The sequence below is a fragment of the Alligator sinensis genome, unplaced genomic scaffold (genome assembly GCF_000455745.1).
Source record: "Alligator sinensis unplaced genomic scaffold, ASM45574v1 scaffold406_1, whole genome shotgun sequence".
Classification (NCBI taxonomy): domain Eukaryota; kingdom Metazoa; phylum Chordata; order Crocodylia; family Alligatoridae; genus Alligator; species Alligator sinensis.
In genome coordinates, this window is record NW_005842181.1 from 741,555 (window position 1) to 749,171 (window position 7,617).

Here is a 7,617-nt window from a genome sequence, read left to right on the forward strand (position 1 = left end):
GTGAGTTAGTTGGCAGGATGTGCTTCATGGCAACGTTCCAGGAACAACATGGAGACTGTGTGGACAGGCCTTATGTCTCTCACAATAGTTCTTCTTTTTCAAAATCACAGATCCTCCTAGAGTTCTTTCCAGTCTCTTCCTTCCCTGTGGCAACATGGTTCCATGCAAAACAATGTTGCCTTGGACTTCTCTACTTGGATTTGTGGTTTGGAGTGCAACTTAGCGTAAAAATAGATGTCATGCTTCAAGTGGCCAAAAAAGGCAGTATTACAAGAGGTGATCATATTTTTTGTGCCTTAACGCCAAAGACATCTGCTTCCTTGTGGCACAGTAACTTATGGGCCTGGCAGACCAGACCATCTTCCAGGTATCCCAGTTTGCATTGCTTTAGCCCCAGTTGTGCCCCATCTGGCATTCTGTGCCATCAGTATAACCCTAGCCAACAAACTCTACTGCCCAGGTCCCCAGTGGCACCCCTCCTTGAACTACTGATTGCCCTGCATGGCAACTAGTCAGCCATTTTGTTTGCTCACAACTTAAAAACAGTATTGGAGCTCACATCCTCTGATCATTGCCAATTGTAGGATGGCCCACACAGCTGGCCTGCCTCCCTCTGCCATGGCCCCACAGTCTGATCAGACCAAGAACGGCAACAACTAGACTCCAGAAGAAGTAACTGATCTCATCACTATCTGGGATGAGACTGAAAGTCGGCATGTTCTCAAGTCAAGCCAGAGAAATAAGAAAGTGTATCAGAGGATCATAAGGGAAAAGGCAGCCTGAGAACATGACCACAAGTGGACCCAGTGCTGGGCCAATTGACAAGTTCTCAAGCAGCAGTTCACAAAGACACAGGAGAAAAATCAGCCATCTGGCACCTGCTATGAGGCAGTCTCACATCTTTGGTTTCAATAACACCATGAGGGCTGAAAATGCATTGCAAAGGTTTACACCAATGCTTCTCTGTTTGTAGATCTGGGAGGAGGGTTGATAAGGTGCTAAGTGGTTGAATTTAATTACATGGCATGAATCACCTCCACACACAATAGCAAAGACCAGCAAAGATGCCCCTCCCCGCTGTAACAAGGCAGACTCCTGATATCCAAAAGTGACTGTGTCCAGATGTGCATGGATGTTTGTTTCCCTGAGGACAGCTAGTGGTGGTGCACCTTGTGCCGCTCCTAGTTGTCCCCAAGAAACGCCTGCACCATACACACTCTGGCGCACAGCCAGTTAACTTGGGTGGGGTAGGGCAGGCTGGGGCCAGCACTGGGCTGGCCCCAAAAGACTTACCTGGGATTCTGGGGACCTCCAGGGGGGCAGGGCTATCCTTGCAGCCCTCAACAGGTCAGCAAAACCCATTAGGCAGTGCTCCAGCCGAAAGAATTGCCTGCCACTTATCGAATCATTCCTAAATTCAAGACAAAATCAGTGGCTAGAACAGGGAGATCAAAGTTGACTAAATAAATACAATACAATACTTACTGGCTACAGAGGGCATTTTTACATATACTCTGGGATTGGGATCTCGGAGAGATGCTCTAACTAAAGCGCCACTGTGTCTCCTGTATCAGCGTCTCTGTGGTTAAAAATTGTGGCAGTGGCACTTGAACTAAAGCTTGTTCAACGGGCTTTAGTTCAAGTGCCCCAACCACCATTTTAAAGTGTGGAAACGCTGATACACAAGACACAGGAAGCTCCTAGAGTGTGGCACTCCTCTGTCCTGATAGCTAAACATGCTAACCACTAAGCTGCATAGTTATGCTTCATATTTCTCGCTCTCCTTTTGACCCCAATAGCTCTTGCATGCTTCTTCTACACTGAATAATGTGAAATCTAGTGACTAGAAAGAACATTATGCTGGGACGTAGAAGATGTTGGTGTCCCTTCACTCTGAGGTGGGATTAAACCCAAGTCTCCCACTACCTGGGTGAATGTTTTTCTAGGGTTTTACATAAGAGGCATACACAGAAGCACCTCTTCTTTCAGCTGCATTTTAAACAGTAGCTAATGCTGTGATTTTTGTGGGACCTGATCTTATCAGCCTGCATTAATTATGCTCAGAGCATATCTACTAGATTAGGCTCTTCAGGGGGCATCAGTACCACGCGCTCTGGTTTGTGGATCTGAGTTAGGTTTGGGTGGAAACTAGGCACGGAGCTGCTCACATTCAGCAGTTCTGGGTATAGACAGATTGCAGAATCACAAAGGTTTAGGAAACTCTCAAGGCAAGCCAGGTTAATGCTTAATGAGTTTTAAGCATTTTCAGGGTTTAGGCAGCTACTGAATAGGTTTTTTTGGGGGGGTGGATCACAGTTTTGACCTTATGTACCTAAAGTCTGCCTATATCTTGGTTTAGGCACCTTACTTATATCTGGCCCCATGTCTCGTACTGAAATTTACTTGTAGCCCTCTATACCTCTTACTTGTTTTTGCATCTCACACTCCTGGCTGCAAACAGAACAAAGATTTGAAAGGTGTTCTGTCCCCCAAAGATTTACTCTTTGAAAAGTTTTGCTGGAATAGTTGTGTGAGTGAGGGATAGTGTAAAACTTCATATTCCTAATTGATATACATATGCCACCAAATAACATAAAATATATAGGTAATGCAGTCCCTTTACTGGTGTAGCTTAGTCCATCTGGGGAGGTAATTTAAGTACTTTTGATAGTATAAATTGTTTCCTCACTTTGGAAGAGGAAGAAAAAGAGTTTCCAGTAGAGCTCTAGTGGGATAAAAACCCGTTTAAAATTGGCTGCATATTGCTGAGTGACTTGTTCATGTATATGCCAAATTCTGTGCAGATGTATAACTTATGTAACCCTAATGAAGTCAGTCAGGTTGCCTAATATGTAAATAAGCCCAACAATTAGTGCACACACTCCTCCTTCCCTCCCTCAATAAAATGAGTCAGGAAGGTTCGGCACAGTTTCTAAAATGCTTGTGGATAAGTCATTATGAAAGATGTTATATAATGGTAGTTGTTATAATGGCAGATCCCTAGCACAAGTAGAATGAGTGTTGCTGCTTTTCCATTTGCACTGTTCTTATAAAAACCACTCCAAATACTTCTTTAAAATTAAACTATAACTTAGCAGAATTTATTCATGCAATTTTCTGGTTATGCTTCATGGCTACACACACACTGCAACATTTCAGGGACCTAATCTCCCACCCTCAGCTGTTTGATGTGTAACTCCATGTAAACATATGCATAGCATTAGGGATTTTAAGGCCCACACCACTACTCTAGCTACAGTACTGGCTAACATTATGCTATCAGACACCAGTTCTGAAGATGATGTAGCCAAAATGATAGCAAAGACCAAAAGGTTACCTCACTTCCTACTCTACCAGGATTATCTTAATCCTTCTCCAGCTCACCTCAAATCCTGATATCCGCTATAGTCAGTTTTGCCATGTCATGACTTCTTTGTGGCATTTTGCTGGCAAAGTAAATTATCCTGTCAGTACCGATTAACCACTTCCCAGTGGAAAATGTAATAATTTGGCAAACAGTTTTTGATCTACCATGCTCACTTAACGACACTCCATTACCACACTGTTCAAAGCCAGTGTGCTCTGGGCTTTCTGCACAGTCCAGACTCGGGATGTAACTGGCTGAAGGCTGTGCTTCACTTTGTAGAGGACTATCCCATAGCCAAATTCAGTGGAGGTCTAGTCAGCTGAACTCAGTCACCAAACAGGCTATAGCCTGGTTTGGCTAGATACGCATATGCTAACAGTACAAATCGTAATACCTGAGCCCTGCAGCTTGATGAAACCTGGCACCCTGGCCTAGCTGATGGGCTCCCTGCACCTCAGTACCATGAAAACCACAGGGTGCAGCCACATGAACAGCTACATCATATGGCTGTCAGCCTGTTGGCATCAGAGGCAGCCTGTTACCTGCTGGGCTCCTGCCCCTGCACCTAAACCCATGAAATACAACCCCATACATGGCTACACCACATGACTCTCACCCGAGATCCACCATGCCGCCAGCCACATGTTAAAATCTAAGGGACAATGGAAATCAGCTGCAAAACTGTTCTACAATATGTGGAACATTTTCGTGGCAGGCTTCTCATTTTATTGCACCATTAATTCCCTGAACGTGTGGAAGGGTTACTATTTATAGTGCGATTAATAGGTTAATTGTGTCCTAAATGTAACATGTGCCAGGGTCCTCACTGACCTATATCGTGTCTATGCTTAAGAACAAGTGAAAAATTGTCCTGGCAAAAGGGAGGGAGTCCTAGTGAAATTAGGGCTGTAAATGTAGCTCTCAAAATCACTTTCCAGAAGAACAACTGATGTTTAGAATTAAAAAGTAAGAGGGGAAGCTGATTTGAATACTTCTTTGTCACTTCAAAAGGAATTTCTCAGCCAGTCCCTTCAAAAAGTGATAGCAACCTACACAAAATGTGTTCAGTGTGCAACTGAGTCCAGGTGCCCCAGGTGACAGTGTCAGGCAAAGTGTCAAAGGCAAAGTCTGGTATAGTGTGAGGAATGAAGTCACACAGTATTTTTAGAAGTACCTCACCATCGGCAATCCCTCACAGTCAAGGATGATTATAGTGTTCCTACCAAGCATGAACTCTCTCTCTCTCATGCTCCCTTTCCCCTTTTTTTTTCTTGCTGTGTCTTTCTCTGAATAATTTGGCCAGTGCTTGCAGAAGGCTGTTCTAGCCCCAGGGATTTTCACACATACTTCTGTTGACAGAGTTCTTGTGCAGCAAGCAAGCTGAAATGCCTTTTGTTAAGGATCTATTCATTTCTTTTTCTGTTCTGTCTCAACACTTGGAGGATCTTTTTTGGCTACTGAGTTCCTGTTGTTGCACTGATGGAAATTAACTGAATTGAAAAATATGAGGTTATCTTACAAAACAGGTAACAATATAATCAGTAACAGTAGTATTCCTAATCTAGTTTTTACTAGTCTCTATGTCAAATCTTTCTTCTTTTTTTCCTTAGGGAAGATAGTTTGAATCAAAAAGAACCATTAAACAATGCTGCTGTAACATGGAGACAAATGTGTAAGGCAGTTTGAGGATTAGAACTAGTTATTTTAAAATGAGGCTTGTGTTATTTCAGCTTAGGGCAGTACTGGTAACTGTGTCATTTCAACTCTAAATTGGTTTAATACAAATTAAGAAAATTCTACACATGTACATGCTCTAACATCAGCTTTTTTAACACACCAACTTTATAGAAAATAAAAATCCAAAAGACAAGTACAATGTATCAATTTAATCAAGGCTTTAAGAGAGAATTTAGCTGACTTATTATAGTTATCATGTGAGAAAGGCATGATCATTGCCAGTGCAGCATTTGCTCCCCCAAGTATTTATTATAAATATAAGTAAGTAAATAACTCTTTTTTAAAGAAAATGGAGTAGAGAACATAGGTATTAGAGGTTTTGTAAACTTTCCCTGTTTGATGGCTAAATTTAATAGGTGGTTTGAGTATGATCTCTGCTCAAAATCTGATGCATTTAATGAGAGCTTTTAGTATACAAAGAAGCTAGGCTCATGCTGATATATCATGAACTATACATGAATATGAACATACTTAAAGTCTATATATGTGAATATGTATATTCTTATTTGTAGGCATCAGATCATAACCCAGCTATGAGGCAGCATTTTGCCCACTCTGTCAAAAATCTTTGCTAAATTTAATGTAAATTTGCATGAACCCTTCTTTAGATACAGGCTGCAAATACAAATCACATACATAAAAGGAGAATAGTACATGTAGTATGCTTTTATATAGCACTTTTTAGAACTTTTTAAAATGTCTTATGAAGCATCTTTTTTGGCTGTCTTTGAACAGCTTTAAAGTCTATCTTAATTTGAAATCAGTCAGACTAAAAGAGGTGAGAGCCTTTGAGGTAGCACCTATTTTATTTCCTTCTGGGTTCGATAGAAATTTTCCTTACAAAAATTCTCTCTACATTAAAAATGCCCAGTACCTCATCTAGCAAGAAAACAGACCTCAGTTCACTAAAGCCTGTGCAAATTCATTCCTCCATTTTTAAAGATTTAATGATCGTATACAGAACGATTACTATTGCATTTAGAACCCATGAGTACAGATGTTCATACCTGTAGTATTAACACTCCAGGAATTCTACAGGTTTTGCGAGTACTAATGTGCAGTCAGTTTTTTAGATCTATATTGCAGTTTTTCATGTGAGTAATCAGTGCAGCACAACTGATTCAATTCTTAATTTCCATATGTGTCTTAAAATTTGCTGTAGGTTGGTTTTCCAAATCCACACTACCACCAATTATGAGCAGTGTTTAACAGCCATGAAATGTCTATGTATCAGTTCTCACTTGCATTTATTATGGTTCTTGTTTTTTCTGATTCACTTCCCCACATCCCAAGGTATAAGGATAAAATATGAAGCCTGTGGAACCATAACCTCTTCTTTCCCTGGTTCCCATCCTCAAACTACCCTCCACAGCAGCACAGAAAAAGACTAATTTTAGGTTCCTCTCATAACATAACAAGAGAACATTTCAGTCAAAAGGGGAAATTCAAAAGCCAATAAAAGAAAACACTTTTTTAGATAATGTATATTTAGACTGTAGAAGTCACTGCCAGAGGAGGTCATTGAAATGAAATTAAAGATCTGAGCAAGATTAAGGCCCCTGCTACACATTACGTATATTATACTATTAAATGGTTAATCACACAATAAGTTTAGATCGGACACAAGTACAAAGTAAAGTAATTATCACACAATTAACTGGTTAATTGTGCAATGCATTTAGAACAGCCACACGTGCAAAATAATTATCACATGATAAAAATGACTATCTAGCTATAAGAGTCAACCAGCGATAAAGTTAGCACTTGAAAATGTGTAACCACTCTATAACTGGTTTCTATCCAGCTTTAATTTGAATGTGTAGCAGGGCCCTCAGAAATGGATCGGACAGTCTATCAAGAGTCTTCAGAGGTTTCTATAATTATAGGGCCACCAACAAATACAGGGTAGAGGACTAGTTAGGGTTTTGGTCTGTTCCAACATAAAAGTTCCTGAGAACATGGAGGGAGTCTCTGTGGGTATGTACAGACACTCCAGGAGGTTAGATCAAGTGAACAACAGTCACCCAATCTAAGATAAGTAAGGGGCCTAGCAGAGGGAGGCTTGGGTGGTGTGGGGAAAATTGGGGAGGGGGGAAGCAGGCTCAAGGAAATTGGGGGGGCAGGGAATTGGGCATCTGTGGGAGAAATTGGGGGCTAGGCAGGGTCCATGGGGAGGGGTTGACAGGGCAGGCAGCCTCTATAATAGGGATGGGGGATATCAGGGGAGTAGGTGGGCTCTGCAGGGGCTTGCTGGGGTCCGGAGGGTTTGGTGGGATTAGGGAGCTCATGGGGCCTTCAGGGTTCTCATTCCCGAACCCTCAGGATCAGGGCCTATTTTTAGGCCCTTGATCCCTCCCTACCCCAGATGAACAACCCCCTTAGTGAACCAACCTCCACATCCCACCTGCCCCTCCTCTCACCCCAACTTACTTCCTCAGCTCCCAACCCTTGCAAATGCCATTAAAACTGGCACCAGGAGCAGCTTGTAGGATGGGGGGTGGGGTTTGCAGGTT

General features: G+C 41.9%; 1 protein-coding gene across 4 annotated transcripts in view; it reads left to right on the plus strand.

Annotated features, from left to right (window-relative positions):
- STARD13 (StAR related lipid transfer domain containing 13) overlaps positions 1 to 7,617 on the plus strand; it is a 499,481-nt gene that overhangs the window by 72,643 nt on the left and 419,221 nt on the right. Inside the window, exon 1 of one of the 4 annotated variants that reach the window (XM_025207091.1) lies at positions 4,782 to 4,893. The exons of the other annotated variants lie outside the window; for them this stretch is intronic. The gene's annotated coding sequence lies outside the window, so the exon portion shown is untranslated. Of the gene's footprint in view, positions 1 to 4,781; positions 4,894 to 7,617 lie in introns of those variants that run through there. 4 annotated transcript variants of the gene reach the window in all.